This window comes from Ursus americanus, chromosome 32, assembly GCF_024610735.1.
Source record: "Ursus americanus isolate L20-20 chromosome 32, mUrsAme1.1.p, whole genome shotgun sequence".
Lineage (NCBI taxonomy): Eukaryota > Metazoa > Chordata > Mammalia > Carnivora > Ursidae > Ursus > Ursus americanus.
In genome coordinates, this window is record NC_142158.1 from 23,113,933 (window position 1) to 23,135,240 (window position 21,308).

Here is a 21,308-nt window from a genome sequence, read left to right on the forward strand (position 1 = left end):
CATATGTGTTATATCTAGACTTGCATAGATATGTAAAAGTAACATGAATTGTTTCATACTTAATATTGCGAAATTGTCCTCATTCACCACGTGCAATTTTTGTGAACTGACTCTTCCATCACAAATAGTAACACGAAGAGAAGGGTGAAATTAGACACGGACACTCACGGGAAATGACAGTTCCTGAAGTAAGAAGCTATCGCATTCAGCTCTGCAAGAAAATGTATTTAATCGGTTTATTAATCTATCTCTTCTCTATTAAGTACATCTGTTCCAAACCATCTGGCTCTCCAAAGCAGTGTGGGCAGCGGCACTGACACATACCTTTTGTTTCAAAGACATCGAGGGTACTGTATAGAAACCATCGAGAAGCAGCTTCCCGCACCCTGAACGCTATAAATCACAAGGACAGACGTTTCAAGGGTATGAGTTGTACTGTACCAGGGCTGAGCCCTAGATGCCGAGTGATAGAGGTTTCATGTGTTCTTTACTTTTATTTTTTTTTTAAAGATTTTATTATTTACTTGAGAGAGAGAGTGAGCGAGAGAGAACATGAGCAGGGGAAGGGAGAGGGAGAAGCAGACACCCCGCTGAGCAGGGAGCCTGACGTGGGGCTCGATCCCAGGACCCTGGGATCATGACCTGAGCCAAAGGCAGAGGCTTAGTTGACTGAGCCACCCAGGCGCCCTGTTCTTTATTTTTAGTGTATGTGTGGCATTTGCAGGGCCCTTTATATCATGCACCCAATATCGGGGCTCCCCCTCCCCAGGACTAAGGGCAGTCCGACACACGTAGCATCATATAAGCCTCACTTTATTGTTTGTATCTCAATTGTGTGTGCGCGACCCATTTGATTACCAACTTAATTTGCCATTCTCAAAGTCATTCTCATTCTAAAAATTAGGCCTGCCCACAAACAACGGTCTTTTACCATTGAAAAGATTTCTAAAGAATATGCCAGAGGCTCAGAAGGAGAATCTAAAACAATGTGAACAAGTGGCAGCATCCCGGAATATTGGTGTAGATTCTCAAAGTAAAGCGTTACGAAATGAAAATACTGATTTATTTATTACACGCTGCAGGCGTCATTTAAAAACCCTTTCTCAAAAGCTCATGAGTGCCTGGCTACCACCCCGCAACAGCGAGACGAGGCTCAGAAAGCTTTGGAGGAGACGGAGAGATTGGAAGGTTATTACACACTGGGGCTCGAGGATAAAGAGAAGAAAGCGGAGCTCGGAGAGCTCTAGCCCCCACACTCTCAGCCCATGACAAGAGAGGCAGCTCAGAAGTAGGGGAAGGGATCTGTGTGGGGGTCGTGGTTGTGGGGGGCTTGGGAGGACCAAGTGCTGTTGTTGAGAGATGGATAAGCAGATCAGACGGATGGACCACAAGCTGAAGCGTCGAAACGTGCTGGAAAACAGCCCTCTCCACGGAAGGCAAGCTCGGGGATACGAGAGATGAAATTGGCAGAGATTAGGGCTGAGCTCGCTGAGAGACTGACAGCCACCCTGGGAAAGACAACTGATTCAGAAACTGAACTGCAAGCACCACGTAGGGCCTGTCCAAAGGCAGAACCCTGGCCCAGACTTCACCCGACCTGCCTGAGCTGTGGCGCGCCCTCACTCCTGCGCTCAGCCGCTCCCTACAGACATCGCCTGAGCCTACCTGCCAAAAACTGACCTTTGAACTGAGGCTGACCTTTACCTGGAAGGCTGCTTTCTTCTCCTCTGCCTCTGGTCCCCAGTCGTCTGTGCCGTCCTTCCTGGAGATCCTAGCTAGAGTCTGGCCGGAACGCCCCTGGGAATAACATGTAAAGGAATGAGAGCCGCAGAGACGTATCTTTAAAAGTGTGTGATAGACACATTTTGCAATTACCTTTATTGATGTTGTTTGTAAAATGTTCCAGATTGTTCTATGGTTCTCAAGCTGTCTCTAAGCACTTTCTGAATTTAAGAAGGTAACTTTTCCACCTAATGCATGTTGGCCCCTGTCTTCTTATCAGAGCTGGACACAGAAACTCCATTGTCCATACCAAACACCATCCAAACCAGAAGATAATTCCAGAAAGAGTTTGCACAACTCCACGAGTAAAATCCCCAGGCTTCAGGCATCCGAGGGCATGTTTTTTTAAGTTGTTGGTCATCCTCCAGAATGACCGTCACCTCCAAGTGACTCTGCCAAAAGCAATCCCCATAGTCTCGACTTCCTGGAAACTTATTTATTTAGTTTGGGCTCTGTTCACATTACATCAAAGGCCAGGGAATTCTGCCTGCATTATTTAGAAGGGGACAAGCCCAGTTTCTGCCCGTGCGCCAGCCAAGAACTCCCTGCCCAGAGCTCCACTGCGTAAGAACGAGAGTCACCAAACTTGGCCGCAATAATCGTGTCAGGCTCCCGCAGGTGATTGGAACAGAGAAAACAAAATAGAACACAAGTTTTCATGGTCAAATAAGTTCAGGGGACACTGGGTTCAATCGAGTTTTAAAAATTTCTTTTTTTTTCCTACCAGATATTGCAATGCTTTTACTGAGCTAAGTTACACTGTGCTTCTCCAATAAAGAAATAAAATATCCATCACCCCCAGAACTTATATGACCCCCCAACCGCCCCTTTTTTTTCTTTTTCAAACATCTCTCCTGATTAATGTTCTCTGGAAGTCATTTTAGGAAGTACTATTTAATATGATATGATGGAAACAACACACATGAATTTTTTTTTTTTCCTAACAGCTTTTTCATTTTAGCTGTGCCTCAGCTAATTGCAAGTACTAGTCCCTGTGAAATTCGGGATCTACCTCCTTCTAGCCTGCTTTTCATCACTGTTCTAGTTGTGGTTACTAGCTTCTACGGCTCTGTTCTGTGCTCTATCAGCACGATGCCTTCCTTTTAAATTTCAAGTGTTTCCATACCTACAGATCTGCCCCTTAAGATGTTCCTTTTTTTTTTTTTTTTAGATTTTCAATGTTTAATAGAGGATATAAAATATATTCACAAGTAACTATAAAGTAGACGCTAGAAAAATGACTTAAAGATATTAAAATTTTCAATAATATTTAAAGGTATTTCCCAATTAGGATGCACGTAAGTATCACTGTAACTTGGGCTCTCTGCATAAAATAGTCAAACACATTGCAGGGTTACATTGTGCATGTAAAAAGCAATTCAAACTGAATCCACCCACTGATTAGAGAGGTGACATATTTATGTGTAATATTAGATGACACATACATGCATTATATACATGCAAAACAGTCCCTTATGTGTTGCTATGATTCAGGTGAAATATAGATCAGCCAAAAATGGTGGGCTTGTATTTAACGGGAAATAGTTTACACCGCTTTGCTTTAAGTTAAAATGAAAATTAATTAAAATGAAATAAAATGAAAAATACATGTCCTCAGTTACCCTAGCCTTATGACAGGTACACACCAGCCACAGGGCTAGTAGCTACGATATTGGGTGATAGGTAAAGAGAAACGTAGGGTCCCAGGGGAGCTTCTCAAAGGATAAGGGACACCTGCACACATTGTACACTGAGGGACGCTTGTACGCTGATGTAGATGGGCAGTGCATTCTACATGGTGATGAACGATGTCCCCAAGGACATATGAGGACATAGGATCCAGAGGGACTGACTTGGAGAGTGGGAGGGACATGTTACTCTAGCCCTAAAGCAGCCCTCAAGCCCTTCTACCACATCTCCATATACCCCACCCCCCATATCTCTAAAGAAAGTACGTAAAATAAGATTAAAGTCTCCAAAGATGAGCATAAAGAAAGGGGAGGCAGTCTAGTGTATCTTAAGGGAGCAAACCCTGTGATAGCAGACAGATCTGGTTTCCAACCCTGATTCTACTGTGTACCAAGTGACTGCTGTCAGGTTACTTGAACGTCTGACCCTATCTCCTTATAATCAAAATAGGGAAGTAACTTTGTATCTTAAAGGATGGTGTGAGAGTTAAAAAAAAATAATAATAATGCACACAAGGAAAAGCTTAGCAGAGTCACCGTCTTATTAGAAGCACTCAGTCTCAGGGCACCTGGGTGGCTCAGTGGGTTAAGCATCTGACTCTTGACTTAGGTTCAGGTCATGATCTCAGGGTTGTGAGATCTGGCCCCATGTCAGCGTCCGCACTGGGCTCCGCACTGGACGTGCAGCCTGCTTAAGGTTCTCTTTCTCCCACCCCATTGGTCCTCCCCACCCTCTCAAAAGAAGAAGGAGGAGGAGGAGAAGGAGGAGGAGGAGAAGAGAAGGAGAAGGAGAAGAACCCAGTCTCTCACATCAGATATTAAGAACCCTCCTTGCCTAGTTTGCAAATTTGCCTGAAACTCTGATAGCTATGAGGACCCCCAAGCCTAGCCCATAATACATTCTATTCAGCCGAATGTCAAGTCACAGAATACTAGTGTTGGACTGAGAATATCCTGGAAGATTCAGACACTTTCTAAAGTGCTTTCCCTTAACCACCGTCCTTTTAGGTAAGGCTGTCTTCAGCTAAATCTTCTGCCTTCACACCAAAACCACACTATGAGACAGAAGGAGACAGTTATAAGTAAAAGATGGTCAAGTATCCTAGTTTGGTATCATACAGGCCTTCCTTCCCTGTATCTCTGAAAATCGAAACTCAACGAATGTGACATTTCACAGAGTAATTGACGGGTTTTGTGGGTGGGACATTTTTCCTAGACCCTTGGAAAGGCATTCTTTGGTTCTCTGGGAGCCAGATCCCCTCAGAAGGGGCCCAGCAGCCCCTCACCGAGTGGTAAGGCAACCTTCTCTGAGGGAGGAGGACCCACATCTCACCCCCCCGCCCTGCCCCCACCACACACCTGCCCACAGCACCACCGCCAAGAACAGAGAAGTTCTCACCCCTCCAAATTTTCCACTCCATCTACCAGTTGCTCTCCCTACCTCCACTAACTGGTTGGAAGTTCTAGTCACTTTATACTGCCGCTTTTGTGGTGTCATTTCCCCAGTGGTGAATCAAAACACCCATGTCAGAGTGGGTGTGCAGAATGATTTGATGACTTATAAAAATGACTGAGTCTTTCTAAAGCCTGTGGGCAGGTGTTTTATCATGAGGCATTTCAAACAGACAATAAAGGAGGGAGAACAAAATAACAGGCTCTTAGTCACCATCATCCTGATTGTTCTCATTTTCCCCATGTTTACTTGACAGCTCAAGGAAATACAGTATCACAGATATAGACAAAGTCTTCCTTACACCTTGTCCTGAAGTTGCAGTTATTATGAGTATTCTTTTAACTTTTAAAAATTTTTTATTTATTTATTTGAGAGAGAGAGAGAGAAGAAAAGCTGGGGGAGGGGAAGAGCAGAGGGGGAGGGAGAAGCAGGCTCCTTGCTCAGCAGGGAGCCCTACTCAGGGCTCGATCCCAGGACCCTGAGATCATGACCTGAGCCTAAGGCAGACACTTAACTGACTGAGCCACCCAGGCACCCCTTAACTTTTAGTTTAAATAGCAGGTTGTGAGCACAGGAGTAATACATCTGAAGACAGTATTCAAAGGCTGAGTAATAATTTTCTTCTGTTGCTATGTGGGCTTTAACCTACTTAGTCTTAGAGCATGCTTTCCTTCTCATGCATAGTGCATTTCTTTTTCATTTTTCCAAAAATCTCGAAACCAGAATTAGAATTCACCAGGCTATTGGGTTGTGAACAAAAAAGATCTAAATTTGCTTTGAAATTCTTACCTGCCTTCAGTCTAAGTAATTTAAGTTTAAAATGCCCTAACACATCATGAAGATCTTGTGTAATTTCACAAGTTAAGATATTTGATTTCATATGTATATGTATTTTTATACATATATATATTAAAGATTTTTATTTTTAAGTAATCACTATATCCAACATGGGGCTTGAACCCACAACTGTGAGATCAAGAGTCACATGCCCTGCTGACTGAGCCAGCTGGGTGCCCCGATTTTATATTTTTCCCCCATAGAATAGCCATTTAGGGTTGGAAATACCCCTGCAAAAATAACTGAGTGTGAGGGCATCTGGGTGGCTTAGCCAGTTAAGCGGCTGCCTTCAGCTCAGATCAGGATCTCAGGGTCCTGAGATTGAGCCCCATGTCAGGCTCCCTGCTCAGCCCGGAGTCTGCTTCTCCCTCTGCTTCTCCTTCTGTCCCTCTCCCAGCTCATGCTCTAGCTCTCTCTCAAATAAATAAACAAAAATCTTAAAAAACCAAAAACAAAACAACTAAGTGTGGCTCTTGCCCAATTGAATCTCTTCCTATTCAACTGAGTTTTTATTCATTTCCATAAAAATTTGAATGTTTACTTATGTATCAATTCATTCAAATTTATATAACTCAGGGTGAGAGCCCAGCAAATGTAATGACTATATATTTTTAGTTGTTAACTAAATTTTAGTTAGCATGTAAAATTTTCACATCTTAGAAGCCTGGACTGTCTAGAAATTTAGAAGCTTTTTATTTTCCAAGAACCCATTTGGAAAACCCAAATTTCCTCATCTTCCCTTAAGTTTGTTAATTCAAATTATTCTTTGATAAAGCATTACACCCTTTCTCAAAGAAGAAAATCTCCATGAGCCTGTGCCCTCCCCCTACAGGCCAAAGAGTGAAACAACTCATAATCTTTGCAAGATTTTTTTTCCCCAGAATGCTTAAACCTTCCAAACTGTATCAAATTATATTATTTTCCTCCAACACAGGAATGCCTATAACACTTTGTACTTCTGATAATTCGTTGTTACATTCTATCTTATGCCACAGTTATTTGTGAGCAAGTCCTAGATCCCCTTTTAGACACTGAATAGCTTAAGGGTCAGGTCCCTATGTTACCAATTCATCTTTCATTGCACTTGACTCAATGTGTTTATGCAGAGAAGAAGGAAGGAAGGAACAAATGACGAAGTAGACAAATATATCAAGAGACAGATTGTCATTCATCCCCATTTGGTCTTGGTTATACAAGAAAAGATGACAAGGAGAAGAAAACGCTCCTGGCAGCGTGGGGTATGGAAAAGAGGTGGAAAGTATGGTGGGAGTGTGGAAAGAATGTGACCTTGAGGGTTGGATTCTTGCTTTTCCAATTCTGGCTCCGCCACCAGATAGGACATCGTTGCCTAAGTGACTTGTTCTCTTAGCCTTGCTTTCTCTGTCTCTAAGAATGATAATGCCTATCTTACAAAGATGTGTGAATATCAGTAGTGCCGTGCTCTCATAATACATAAATAATAACTATCACGATTGTTGCTGGAGAAGGTGCTTGCACATAGAAAAATGAAATATCCAGGGGAGCCTGCGTGGCTCAGGGATTAGGCATCCAACTCTTGGTTTCAGCTCAGGTCATGGTTTCAGGGTTGTGAGATCGAGCCCCACATCAGGCTCTACACTCAGCACAGAGTTTGTTTGAGATTATCTCTCTCTCCGTCTCCCCTGCTCGTGTGTGTGCACTCTCTCTCTCTCAAATAAATAAATCTTTAAAGAAAAGAAAAGAAGAGAAAAGAAAAAAAAGAAAAGAAAAGAAAAGGAAAGGAAAGGAAAGGAAAGGAAAGGAAAGGAAAGGAAAGGAAAGAAAAGAAAAGAAAGGTGGAAGCTCCAGACTCCACAGGCTAAGCCATTCACCCTCTCTGAGACTCCCTTTTCTCATTAGTGAAATTGAAAACTTGTGCGTATCATCTTTGAGGTCTCTCTCAGCTCTGTGACTTGGAAAGTAACTGTTTAACAAACCAGCTCATTATCATAGTATATCTGGGTTAACAGAACTCTATAATTTCCTTTTTTTAAAAAAAATAGCAACACAGTTGACAAATTTATAGTAACTACAACTTCTAAGTTTTGTTGCTGTCATGAGAAAAATAAGGATCTGACTTAAAAAAAAAAACAACCTATGCCTCTCACAGAAAAGAGTATTTAATTGCCTTTATATATGACACCATCCACGGAGCATATTTTTGCCTCAACATATTTTTGCTGAATGAATGGATGAATAAGGCCTTAGTGGGTGTTCGCCAAAAGTTCCATGAATAATAACACATATTCACTACTTTATAGACAGCCAGCTTAGCTTTTTTTTTTTCCTCTCCCCAAATTGGTTTTGAGTCACTCATGGGATTCATAACTTTAAAAAACCTGAACCTGAAATTGCCCCAGCAGGAAATGAGCTAAGGAGCATAGTACAAGAGGAAGGGAGATGCCCCCTCCAAAAAAAAAAAAGATAGTTTTTCTTTTCATTTTCTAGTTCCCAAGATGAAATGAGAAAATGTCAACAAGTAGCTTTATTCTTATCTCTCTGATTGCTTTGGTTGAAGTGGCAAAATCAAATGAGAAGCACAGAGCAACCAAATCTCTAGGATCCACAAGGCACAGTTTTCCAGGTAGGGCTGGCCTCCCCCACTCCGCCCGCCCCCGGATGAATCACTCGGCAGGCGGGAGGCAGGGGGGGGGTGAATTGGCATTCTGTGGGCAAAGCGGCACATACCAGGATTCAGGAGATCTAGGTCAAGCCTTGACCCACAAAGAAACTCTCGATGGCAAACAGAGAGATACCAAGGGCAGGAGCTGAGAGAACCATGGGACAGAGGCGAAGGTGATACAGGGCCCTCAGCCCTTCTGGCATCCTTCACAAGAAGGAGCAAGACGTACAGGTCACATGGGGAAGGGGGGCCTGACAAAAGGAGTCAATGCATTTGCTTATTGTAGAAAGTTTGCCATGTTGAAGAAGCCTCCAAATGCAAGAGGAGAATTTCAGTTCCCTGCTTTCAATATCCTCTATATGGCCCAAACTTCCAGTAATATCTGGAAACTACTTTGGCTATTTTCCCCATGAATGATGGCACAGCCTAGTGTTTGTCCAGAAGTCTATAAAAATTATTCTAGGGAAATAGACAAGGCACTGTGGGAGAGTAAAACACTGTTAGATAGGAGTGGGGGTGGTTTCAGCCTTAGTTAAGTGCAAAGAAGTCACCTGGAACCCACCCTGTGTTGTAGGCAAGAGAGGCTCCCACCCTGGATCCGATACTTTAGAGAGCTCACTCTTGCTCTTCTCTGGCCACGCCCTCTCTTCATGATCAAAGAGACACACCAAACTGGCACCCATGACCTCTCTTCTAGATCAGACTCCAGGTACCCAAGACCCTGGAATACCCTCCCCCAATGACCCTGAGCCCTCCTCCAGGACCTTCACTGGTCTCTTCTCTGGGTCCGGCCCAAGGATGGACAGAAGAGCTGGAAACCCACTCCTAGACCTGCAAGTGGCCATGGACGGCTGTTGGGGAAGTGGTGAGAGGTGGACAGAGCTTGTATTTGCAAGGCTAGGGCATCCACATGGACTACGTTCCACAAGGCCCTGCAGCACAGGATGGAGCCGGTGGTGAGAAGAGGAGAGGGTGGCCTGGGAGAGGGGAATTACAGGCATACAACACTAAGGGGTCCAAGAATTCTAAATCTGAGCTTGCCTTTCTGATCATGAAAGTATATTTGTTAATACAGAAGGATAGAACACATTTTGGGGAGCAAGTTGTTAGCTTGGTTTATGACTTTTAGACCTTTGGCATGTGAGCATCTCTTTGTATTCCCTACTGGGCCCTGAAAATATTAGAAGTGGGGTGAGCACAACATGCATTTCAATCTAAGATTGATTATTTATTGCTTTTATGATGACAAGAGGGGTTTGAACTTGGTCAGTAGTGAAGGGCTGTTTCTTTGATACGTATCAATTTTTCAGTCTGTCAAAGAGATTGTTATGGTCTGTATGCTAGAGTCATTTTTAACTGCATGTCAATAATTCTTGACAATACCAGAAGAGAGGCTATAGTTTTTAGTGCAAAGGAAAATTAAGGTGTCAGATTGGATTATGGTTTCAAGAAATCACTCCAGTGACAGCTGCTCATTTTATTTAAATTTCTAAACGCTTTTTCCTAAGAGTCTTTATAAAAGGACCTTGTGAAGTCTGAGTATTTAGCAAACGAATGAATATTCTATATTTTGATATATTTTATTTTAGAGGGAGCCCTATCAAAATATTTAAACATCTTTATTTTTATTTTTTAAAAGATTTTATTTGTTTATCTGAGAGAGAGAGTGAGAGAGAGAGAGAACACGAGCAGAGGCAGAGGGAGAAGGAGAAGCAGACTCCCTTGCTGAGCAGGGAGCCCGTTGTGGGGCTCGATCCCAGGACCCTGGGATCATGACCTGAGCTGAAGGCAGACACTTAACCAACTGGGCCACCCAGGTGCCCCTAAACATCTTTAATTTTAAAAAAATGTTTGGTAGATCTCAAAATTACACTGGTTATTACTATAGTAACTATGTTGGGCTGTCAGGCTCACTTGCCTTACTGCTTTGCACATCATAAAAATACCACATAGACACTGAAGTCTTGTTAAATGCATCCTGACACAGCACAGACTTCTGTTTTATAGTCTGTTTCTAACACTGTTTAAGGCACTTAGTTGCCAAGGAACCTTGTAATCACAGGATCCTGCCTGTGCTCCAGTCTTAACGGCAATCTTGGGCAACAGCATCCTTGTAAAATGCCAACGATCACAAATACAGATGTTTTCAAAATGTCTTTAAAAAAGGGGTAGAGTATATTTGACTCTTCCTGGCTCCATCACCATATTATTTGGGCTTCGTGCATTCAATTAACTATTTGAAATAGATATTAAATTCCCTTGTCTTATTGGTTTGGACATGCAAAGTCTAACGGTAAAAGAACAACCTGAAAAGAATACAAGGTCACTCACTGTCCAGATGAGACCCTCTAAGGACAATTCCTTTCCAGTGACAAACAACCACAGTCCAATCCAAAGACTTCAGAAGACAGGGGGACAGGTCCTCCCTCATTTCTCCCCTTCCAAACAAGTGCATGGACCCCAAGTAACTCCTTTCACAAACCCGAGATATTGTTCAGGCTGCTCTTCCTTGCCCTTGGGTGCCATGTTGCTTTTATTCTTTCTGCAACCTCGCTTGGCTGCTAATGGCCTTGCCTCACCAGTGGGATGGCAAGCCGACCTTTACTTCCTGATGGATGGAACACAGTCAAGGCTGTCCCAGCTAGCCTGATAGACAGTGACATTCCTCACTCTGACCCTGCCAGCCATCACTGATTCTACCACCACTGCCTCTACTCTCTCACCATATTAGTTACTTAGAGAAGCTGCAAAAAGCAGGGACACCTGGGCTACAGACTCTCCATTGCCCAAGGCAGATCCTTGACATCACTCTTGCCCTGGAGCAAGAGGAGTCAAGGCAGCTATCTACCCGTCTACACAGATGGGCTGGACAGTTTCACTTACTTCCTCCGATCAGCAGGCTACATACGATCCTCTCCTCCTGGATAATTTTTTAGCATCTTCTAAGTCCCTTATCATAAGACTAGTCTGTATCTCCTTATATTTACTCGTCCGCAAGGGCAAGGGACTTGTTATGAGGGTGGGGATTGTATTTGTTTTGCAAACTATTATCTTTCTAGCACCTGGCCCTTTAACTAAACGGAACCTCCAAAGTTAAAGCAAAGCATCTTTCAACACTACAGTGTGTGTCTACTGATCTTCTTCCCCAGGCTTCACCCACCTTCCCAGCCCAACAACCCCAAATGATGATCAAAGGAAAATGCCTCATCACCTGGTCTATCACAAGGGCACAGGCAGCTTGTTCTGGGTGGCTAGGTTGCATTTTCATCTTTGTGGCTGAGATTTTAAAACAGCTACTCAAAATTAGGGATGTGACTAGGAGAGGAGGGGGAAGCATGTTTCTGTTCGGATTCTTGAGGGACACGGCATCAAATGCCTGCTGTGGAAGCCACTCTCTCCATCGGAAGGGCTTCAGCCTTTAAACTAAGGCCCCACAGCATCTATTCTCCACCTAGGTTGGGTGGTAAAAATGGAACCAGGAGAGATGGAAGAAAAGAACAAGACACAGAAGAGAGATGTTACCATGCTCATTCTTAACTCTTATTCCAACAAAGCCATAATTAACTAAGTTATAACTTTGTTATCCTTAAATGGAGGAGAATTCCAACTTTCCTTCTAGCATTTGGCATTTGTAGGGGATACCACTCAGAACTATTCTTATCTGAGCACAAGGGATGACTATATGGACCAAGGCAAGCCCAACCATCCTACCACGCTGAGGAGATATGGATTATGTCTTGTTGGGGACCATAGTGGCCATTTGCAAAATCATCATGACTGCTTATAAATCAGCCTCTTCGACAAAGAGCCCTTGTGGGTCAAGCTGCCCCCTCCTAATGACCTCAGGCACAGCCTTGTCTATGGTTCTTAGAACCAACAAGTAGCACTATTTAAAACTTTTCTTCAGAGGGTAAAGTCTTTCTCTTGTGTTTCAACTTGATGTACTGCTGTAGCTCTCAAGATGGAAAATAATGATCTTTTCTTCCTGACAATTCATTTCAGGACCATTCGGCATTGTGGTGACAGTAAGAGAATATGGACGAGGTTCTACCAATATCAGATGGAAAGACAGTGACTCTCAATGTATAATTCAACAGATACTTACAGAATATACGGCTGGACTGATGCTAGGTGCTAAGAATATAAAGTTACATAGAATGGAAGAAGACTTACACCTTGGTCTCCAGGGGCTAATGGTTTAATGTGGGAAAAAGACTCAAGTAAACCAGCAATTACAGCAAGTTTATTTGGCAAATATTCTGATAGAGCTATATTGGCATAGGGAGGAATATTTGCGGTAAAAAAAGCGGGCATGCAATCAGACTGGGGGAGGTGGCTCAGTGGGTTAAGCATCTGCCTTCAGCTCAGGTCATGATCTCAGGGTCCTGGATCGAGCTCCACATCAGGCTCCTTGCTCAGCAGGGAGTCTGCTTCTCCCTCTGCCTGCTGCTCCCCCTTCTTGTGCTTGCTCTCTCTCTCTCTGACAAATAAATAAAATCTTAAAAAAAAGAAAAGACTGAATCATGAAGAAATAGAAAAATCTGAAGACATGATTCCTAGTTAAGACATTGACTCAGTAATCAAAAAAACAAAACAAAACAAACAAACAAAACCAAACTCCCAACAAACAAAAGTCCAGGACCAAATGCCTTCACTGAATTCTGCCAAACATTTAATGAAGGATGGATACTAACCCTTCTCAAACTCCTCCCAAAAACTGAAGAGGGAACACTTCAGAACCCATTTACAAGACCAGCAGTTTGACCTGAACCAGTCAGTTGGGAAATGTTTCTTTCCATCACTGCCAATCATGCCACCTGGGTCCTCTCCATCCCCCAAAGAAAGATGAGGTCATCTGCATGAGAAGACACCTTGCTTTTCCCCTAGCAAGCAGCCTCCTCTGGAACAATCCTTTTCTTATACTAATAACTTTCTTTCCCCCACCGCCTGGGTCTATAAGAACCTTCCATTGTGTACAACTCCTTGGGGTGCCTCTCTACTTGCTAGATGGGGTGCTGCCCAATTCATGAATCACTTAATAAAGCCAATTAGATTGTCAAATGTACTTGTTTGAGTTCTGTTATTTAACAGAACTGGTGGCAGTGATGACATTGGAAGCAAACTTCCAGCAGCATTTGGGGACAATGAGAAACACAGGCATGTTACCTGCAAACTCTCTGAGTTCACTGTCTTTCTCATAGTTTCCAGGGTCTATGATTAAGTTTCTCTCCATCTGAACTGTCTTTTTGCATTTGAGCTCCTGGTCTACTTGGCTTTCCTTTACAGAGTGGGCGAGCTTGAGCTGGAGGACAGTTATGCCCAAAGCCAATTGAGCTGGCATATTTGCCTGGAGCCTAACTGAGCTGGCAGAAGGATCTGCCTGGAGCCAAGCCCCTAGCCCTTCAGGTCTCAATTCCTCTGGTAGAAAACCTCAGCAAGGTTCCGCGGGAATTGGTGGTGGTGTGCACAGGATCAGGGTGAAATACCGCTGATCTATTAAAGGCACATGTTTGCTTGTCTTGTTTTGTGTAAATAACAGGCTATTGCTAGTGGGATCTCAGAGGCCAAAAAGCACAAAATCAGTGGGCATGGATCAAGCATTTAATGGCTGTTATAGTGCTTACCACCTCAAGAAGACTCCCCTGATAGGATAAATGGGTCATGGAACACGTTAGATTGACACTGGGTCACCTGCCAACCTCAAGAAAACGTCCTTGCCACCAGGTACCCTGTAAAGTGCACAATCCCCAACCCCGAGGCACATCCCTTTTAGGTTATTAGTTCAGCTCCAAGAAACCCAAAGACTTAGCTAATGAGATCTTTAAGTTCTAAAGAGCACACTGCTCTCCAGCACACCTGCTTATTTTATGCCTAAGCACTTAAGCTCCAGGAGTTAAATGTATCTAGGAATATAAAAGAAATTATTTTAAAAACTTAGAATTACAGTGGCCATTGTGGGGACTGTTCTAATTAGACAAGATTATTCATTAAAGAAGTGTACTTGAAAGTAAAGACTCAAAAAAAAAAAAAAAAAAATTCCAGGGCGCCTGGGTGGCTCAGTCGGTTAAGCGTCCAAGTCTTGATTTCAGCTCAGGTCATGACCTCAGGGTTGTGAGATCGAGGCCCGCATTGGGCTCCACACTTAGTGGCGAGTCTGAGATTCTCTCTCTGCCTCTCCCTCTGCCCCACCCCCCACTCATGCACGCACATGCATGCACTCGCTCTCTCTCTCAGATAAATAAATAAATCTTAAAAAAAAAAAGCAAAGGCTCTTAAATTAAGTAAACAGAATGGGATGCCTATTTCAATTGGTATGCAGAAGCTTCCAAAAGACTTCAAGATTCCAAAATAGTTTAATCGAAAGATTTGTAACAAAAGGCTAATGAAAGAATTAAAAGCACAAGAGGTACCTAGGACAAAAGGCTATAACACTGCTGTGACTCCTACTGGTCCTCTCTGTCCTTCTTTCCTGAGTAGGAAGTCTACTATCTCTCTGAACTGCCTTTCCACTTGGAAGTGATGGTTACCTTTTAAAATAAAACCACCTGAGGTTACAGGTGACCCTCCTCAGAGATCTTTCACTCCCTGGTCAAAGACTAAGGGCCACAGTTAATTTCTTAAACCCAGGCAGAGTCCTCAAAAGTTGTTTTAAAAATAGATTACCATCTGAGCCCAGTTGAGAAAGGGAAATAAAAATTCATGGTGTTCCTTCCTTTCCAAATCCCGAACCACTGGTTATTGATCCTTTTCTCCTGGGAATAGCTGTTCCCTTCTTGACCATCTTGTTTTACATTCTGAGAACATGGCTTGGCTTTCCGCCTGCCTTGGTTCTTTCTTTGGCTTTCTTTGGGAGTGGCTCTAGATCTTATAAAAATAGCATCTTTTACACCCTCTTTGAGGATGCCTCTTAGGCCCATGAGGTTGTTATATACTGCCAGAAATCTTTACTGTTTGTCCCAGCTAAAACCTAACAAGATATTTTAAAAAGATTTTAGATAAAAACTATAATAAAAAATCTGGCCAAATTAAAAGCTGATATTCAGAGCCCAACAAAAAATTTTTAGGTCTTCTGCCCTAAGCTAAATGTACCCAGAAAAAAAGAAGACTTTCTCATAGGAAGATGGATATGTGAGTCATTCGATATGCTTTAGGCAACAGCCTGATTCCTTGAGAAACTAAAAACAGCCGTGTTTTACAAATCTAGTCTTTATAGGACCAGAGGTATAGTTCCAAAAATAATTCAAAGACCAATCCTCTTTACTAATTCCAAAAATCTTCCGTATTTATCTCAAGGAGCGTGTAAGTATTGTAAAACTTCTGTCCGTAAGAGAATAAAAGTCCTTCTAGAAAGTGCTTGCTTTTTCCCCCTGTGCCTTTACAATCTAAATATACAATGTTCTGCCTGGTCTTCTGCAGGAATTCTTTATCTAGCCCATCTCTAAAGTTCAAATTCCAGGGAGCTAAATCTTATCAAGTAAAAACAGCGGACAGGTGATTTAAAATTTGACTTGCCAAGAACAAATACAAATCTTAAGTGTTTTCTCCAAAAATATTAAAAAAAAAAAGCATTAGCCATCTAGATCAATAACCTTAACTTATTCGATCCACCAGAAAAGCAAACTCAGGTTCGACTTTCATACCTAGTAAATTCTGTAACTATTTCAAGGCAGTAATTTCAAAATAGAAGCTATTGGGGGTGCCTAGCTGGCTCAGCTGGTAGAACATGCAACTTTTGATTTGGGGGTTGTAAGTTCAAGCCTCACACTGGGTGTAGAGGTTACTTAAAAAATCAAATATTTCAATAAATAAATAAATAAAATAGAAGCTATTGGGGCGCCTGGGTGGCACGGCAGTTAAGCGTCTGCCTTCAGCTCAGGGCCTGATCCCGGAGTTCTGGGATCGAGCCCCACATCAGGCTCCTCCGCTATGAGCCTGCTTCTTCCTCTCCCACTCCCCCTGCTTGTGTTCCCTCTCTCACTGGCTGTCTCTATCTCTGTCACATAAATAAATAAAACCTTTAAAAAAAAAAGTAGCTATAAAGTCTGCATCTATCTGTATATTCACGTGTGTCTATGTGCTGTAAATGTGTTCCTACCTTGTGATGATATTGCTAAAATTAATTTGTGAAAGAATTCTATTTAGTTGTTTTGAACACAAGCATTTGCAAGGATTGGGAGTTCTAAACTTCAAAACGATAAAAACTAACCCAAATGCTTTTCAAGTTCATGTGATCTGGGAAAATATTTGATATAAAAGCTAGTCTGTGATTGATGGTTTGATCAAAATGTTGTGGAGGAAGAACTTCATCTACCTTTGAAGATTCTTCTAGCTGGACTTAGAATCAAATTGACACGAGACAGGAGACGATAAAATTTAATAGTGTATGTACAAGAAATCCAGACAGACATGAAAATTCCAAAAATAGTCAGTCAACAAGACTTATACGAGCTAAAGAGAGGGCTAGGGATCTGAGGATACCAAGGGGAGAAAGACCACTAGCAGGAGGGTGAAAGGAGGTATTTGGAAAACACAGGTGCCCTATAATGCAGATAAGCTTCTCAGGTAAAGAGGAATCTTTGTTAATAACTCTCTTCCTGGCAAAGCAGGCAGTCAAAGGGGAGGTAAGGAATTTCTCCTGAACTCCTGGGGTTTGACTGGTTTTAATTCAAATTAATCTCAATGTCAGAGTGGTCCATCTTGGGGCTGCCTTCCCTTGGCCCCCACAAATATAAATACGTCGTTGAAGCTATTGACATTAAATATAAAAAAATTTTTTCTACCTGAGTTTACTAGCCAAATCCGTTTATGTTATCTCTTATAAGACTTATCCACAAAAAAATAATAGCTTAGAATAATGACTGACTTTGTCTAATGTTTAATAAAGCTTTTGTAAGTAATCTAAACACAATTATTAAAAACAAGTAGGTTAGGGGCCTCTGGGTGGTGCAGGTGGTTAAGTGGCCAACTCTAGGTTTCAGCTCAGGTTGTGATCTTGGGGGTCATGAGATCAAGCTTCGCATCTGGCTTTATGCTCAGCATGGAGACTGCTTAAGTACTTTCTCCCTCTCCCTCTGCCCCTTCTCCCCCCACTTGTGTGCTCTTCCCCGCCCCCCCCACAAATAAATAAATAAATAAATAAATAAATAAATAGATGGATAGATAGATAGATAGATAGAACTTAAAAAAATAAAAACAAGTAGTTTAAATAAAAAATTTTAGGTAAATTTTCCAAATAGTGTAGGGACCAAGGGCAGACCACCCCAAGATGGGCCACTTTGGCATGAAGATTATTTTGAGTTAAAAGCAGTCAAAACCCAGCAGATTCAGGAAAAGCTCTTTATATACCCCCCCCCTGCCAAAACTGCCTACCTATACCAGAAAAAGACCTACTAATAGAGATTCCTCTTTATCTAAGAAACTTACCTGCATAGCAGGACAACCTTTGTTTCCAAACACCTTCTTTCTTCTTCCTGCTAATGGTCTTCCTGTATCCCCAGACTCCTCCTCTTCTCTTTAGCTCAAGTTGTCCTGTTAGTCTTATATTGCCTGACCTTAATATTTCATGTCTATGCAGAGTCTCTGCATGTTGGAAACTAAATTTGATTTTCTCCCATAAATCTGTCTCACATCAATTTGATTCTTAGTCCAGGACCTTAAAGGAAAAATAAAATTTCTTCCTCCCCAACACTTGTTTTCCCAAATCTTTTTGGTAACTTAAAAATCTTAAAAGTTTTGCTAAGTTAAATAATGAATTGAGTTAAATTCATTAAATATCTAAATCATTTCCAAATAAGACAAAATACTAGAATACTAATTACTAAGTATAGGTTTATCTACTTTTAGCTTCTTATTACAGAGAAACTAAAAATATTTAGATATGCTAGTGTTACATTAAAATTAATTAAAAAGGCATATGCTTCTAAAAATTTTTTAATGCACTCATAAATTTGCAATTTTAAAAAATGTTGATGTGACAGACTGTTCACAATTGCTTAGTTTTCACTAGAAACCAAGATTACTAAGGGTTAAAAATTCTAATTGATATGTAATTAAAACTACTAAACCTTCATATGCCAGAACATGAGATATGAGATACATAAATAATAATAATTTTGCCTTAAAATGAAGCTCGTTTAAAGTGAAAACTGAGGACAAAATGAGAATATAGAAAAAAATAGAAATTTATTAAAAAAATTTGAATTTTAATGTGTGGTCAAGCTGGCTAAGATTACAGTAAGTTTTAATATCCAAATTAAGCTGGTGCAAATGTTAGCTGGGATGCAACTGGAAGTTACTCAAATCAGAGGGTTGAAAATTACTAGCAGAAAGGAGGGGGAGGAAGGGACAAAAGCAGAGAAAGAATGTGTTTTGTCTTGCAACACCAGCAGTTCCCACCAAGGAGATGCAATGTTGTTTCTTTTGATAGTCCCTTGCTAGGTGTGTCTTGCCTGATAACCTCCTACATGAGCCAGTTTGTGTGGATTTGGAGCTGAGGACCTGTGCAGAAGCCCCCCCGAGTTATCCTGAAGTTACCTTTAGTCATTATAATACAAAGATCTCCTCCTACGGGTTGGGTTTCCTGCCATGTTTTGGACATATGACGTATGCACTAGCGTGTTGAGACACTAGACATGTACAACGAGCCAAAGTGCCCAAGTGGTAGAACACGTGTGAGTTCCTTAATGTATATGCCAGCCCCTGCCCCCGAATACCATGAATAAAGCTTCCTGTGCTAACTCCACAGGAAGACAGCGCTTTGACAGCCATCTCCCTGTCTCTTATTTGTATTAAGTAATAAAGGTTCTTGGCTTCCAATACTTCCTTGGGTTTTGCTCAATTTCATGCTTCCCAAGCAGCAACCTCCTTGCATTCAGTTACACGAAATTAAAATTTGGTCTTCTCTCTGTTTTCTTGGACTTCTGTTTGCTTGTTTTTAAAATATTTTATTTATTTATTTGACAGAGAGAGGGAGACAGCAAGAGAGGGAACACAAGCAGGGGGAGTGGGAGAGGGAGAAGCAGGCTTCCCATTGAGCAGGGAGCCCAACGTGGGCTGGATCCCAGGACCCTGCGATCACGACCTGAGCTGAAGGCAGACACTTAATGACTAAGCCACCCAGGTGCCCCAGTTTTCTTGGCCTTTTAAATACTAAGTTTTATAATGATCTATGATCCTATTTAGATAAGTGCTTTAAAACCTTTTCTGATATTTTTGACAAACTTCCCAAAATCAACTTTAAAAAAAAAAGTCTTTGGACCTGGCGTATTCCAAAAGAATTCAAACTAATTAGGCTTATTAAATATGTAAATTACACAGAAAATATTGTCAAAGAAATAATATTAAGACTTTTTTAGATTATACTTATAAAATTGTAGTACGTGTAGATAAAGCCTATTCTGCTTCTGTGAAAAACTGTCCTCTCATTGCCAGGCCTTTTTGTCCTAATGTCATTGTGACATGGCTACAGTCTGTTTGAGGAAAAACATTAATATAGACAAATAATGATTGTAAATTCAGTAAACAGGGCCATGAGAAGTCCAAGATGGCTACTTGGTTCTTCTTAGCTCCCTAACAAACCTCATTTCTTGGTTTCTGCATTCATTCACTGACCATAGTACATTTAAGATGACTCAAATTATGAATAGACATTGGTGTAGAGACTTCTAAAAAATGTTAACTACCAACTAGTATGAGTTATTAATATGTTCTTGTTATTCTGTGTGTGTTTTCTGGATAGATTAAAGTCACAAGGCTGATGCCCTCACAGTAGTAGTAGTAGTAGTATTGGTAGTAGTAGTAGTAGTAGTAGTAGTAATAATAATAATAATAATAATAATAATAAATTTGTTTCCCAACTGGGGTGCACTTTCCACTATCCCCAGTGATCAAAGCTTGAACCTCACTAGATAAATCATAGGAGTCTTAACAGAAACCTTGTGAAATTCTTGCAATTCTACCAGCATGGAACCTTCTACTGATCCCTTTTTGTCTCTTGCTAGTATGACCAGCTACTGTCTCTAAGGTTTTATGCTCGAGGTTGTCATCAACAGTTAAAGAAGCCTTCCTGGATCCTAATTCAAAGGAACCTGTAAGTCAAAGTCGAGAGCCTGGTGACCGGCATTCTAAAGCATCATCAGAGATGCCCTTAGAAGGAAGCTTCCCAAGTGCTTCTGACCACTGATACTGCTGCAAAACTAAAAGATGCTAGAGAGCTCCACCTCAAACTGACGGGGAAGAAGTCGCCTGCTTCTGTCAAGACACCAGATCAAGGGGCGCCTGGGTGGCTCAGCAGTGAAGCGTCTGCCTTCAGCTCAGGTCATGATCCCAGGGTCCTGGGATGGAGCCCTGCATTGGGCTCCCTGCTCAGCGGAAGCCTGCTTCTCCTTCTCACACTCCCCTTGCTTGTGTTCCCTCCCTCGCTGTCTCTGTCAAGTAAGTAAATAAAATCTTAAAAAAAAAAGACACCAGATAGAGACTCTATACTTTCAACATAGTCTCTTTCTTTTCCTTTCCTTTACTCTGACATTGGTCTAGAAGGATGGCTCCCATGTCTCCCAGGCCACTGCTAAGCTGGGGTAACCTTTTCTATTTTAGGCTGGGAAAAAACCTAACTGTGCCTCTAACTTTTCGCAAACAAAATAAGACATCTCATTGGTCACTCCCCTAAGTTCACATTGTTGAATTTAAAAAGGGCACTTCTTTTGGCAGGTCTTTATTTCGCTGGTTAGGGATAAATGTAAATGAGGCTATGATCAAAAACTCCTTAATTCTTGAGGCACCTGGGTGGCTCAGTTCATTGTGTCTGACTCTTGATTTTGGCTCAGGTCATGATCTCAGGGTCAGGAGATCGAGTCCCACATTGGGCTCCATGCTTGTCCACGTGAAGTCTGCTTGTCCCTCTCCTGCT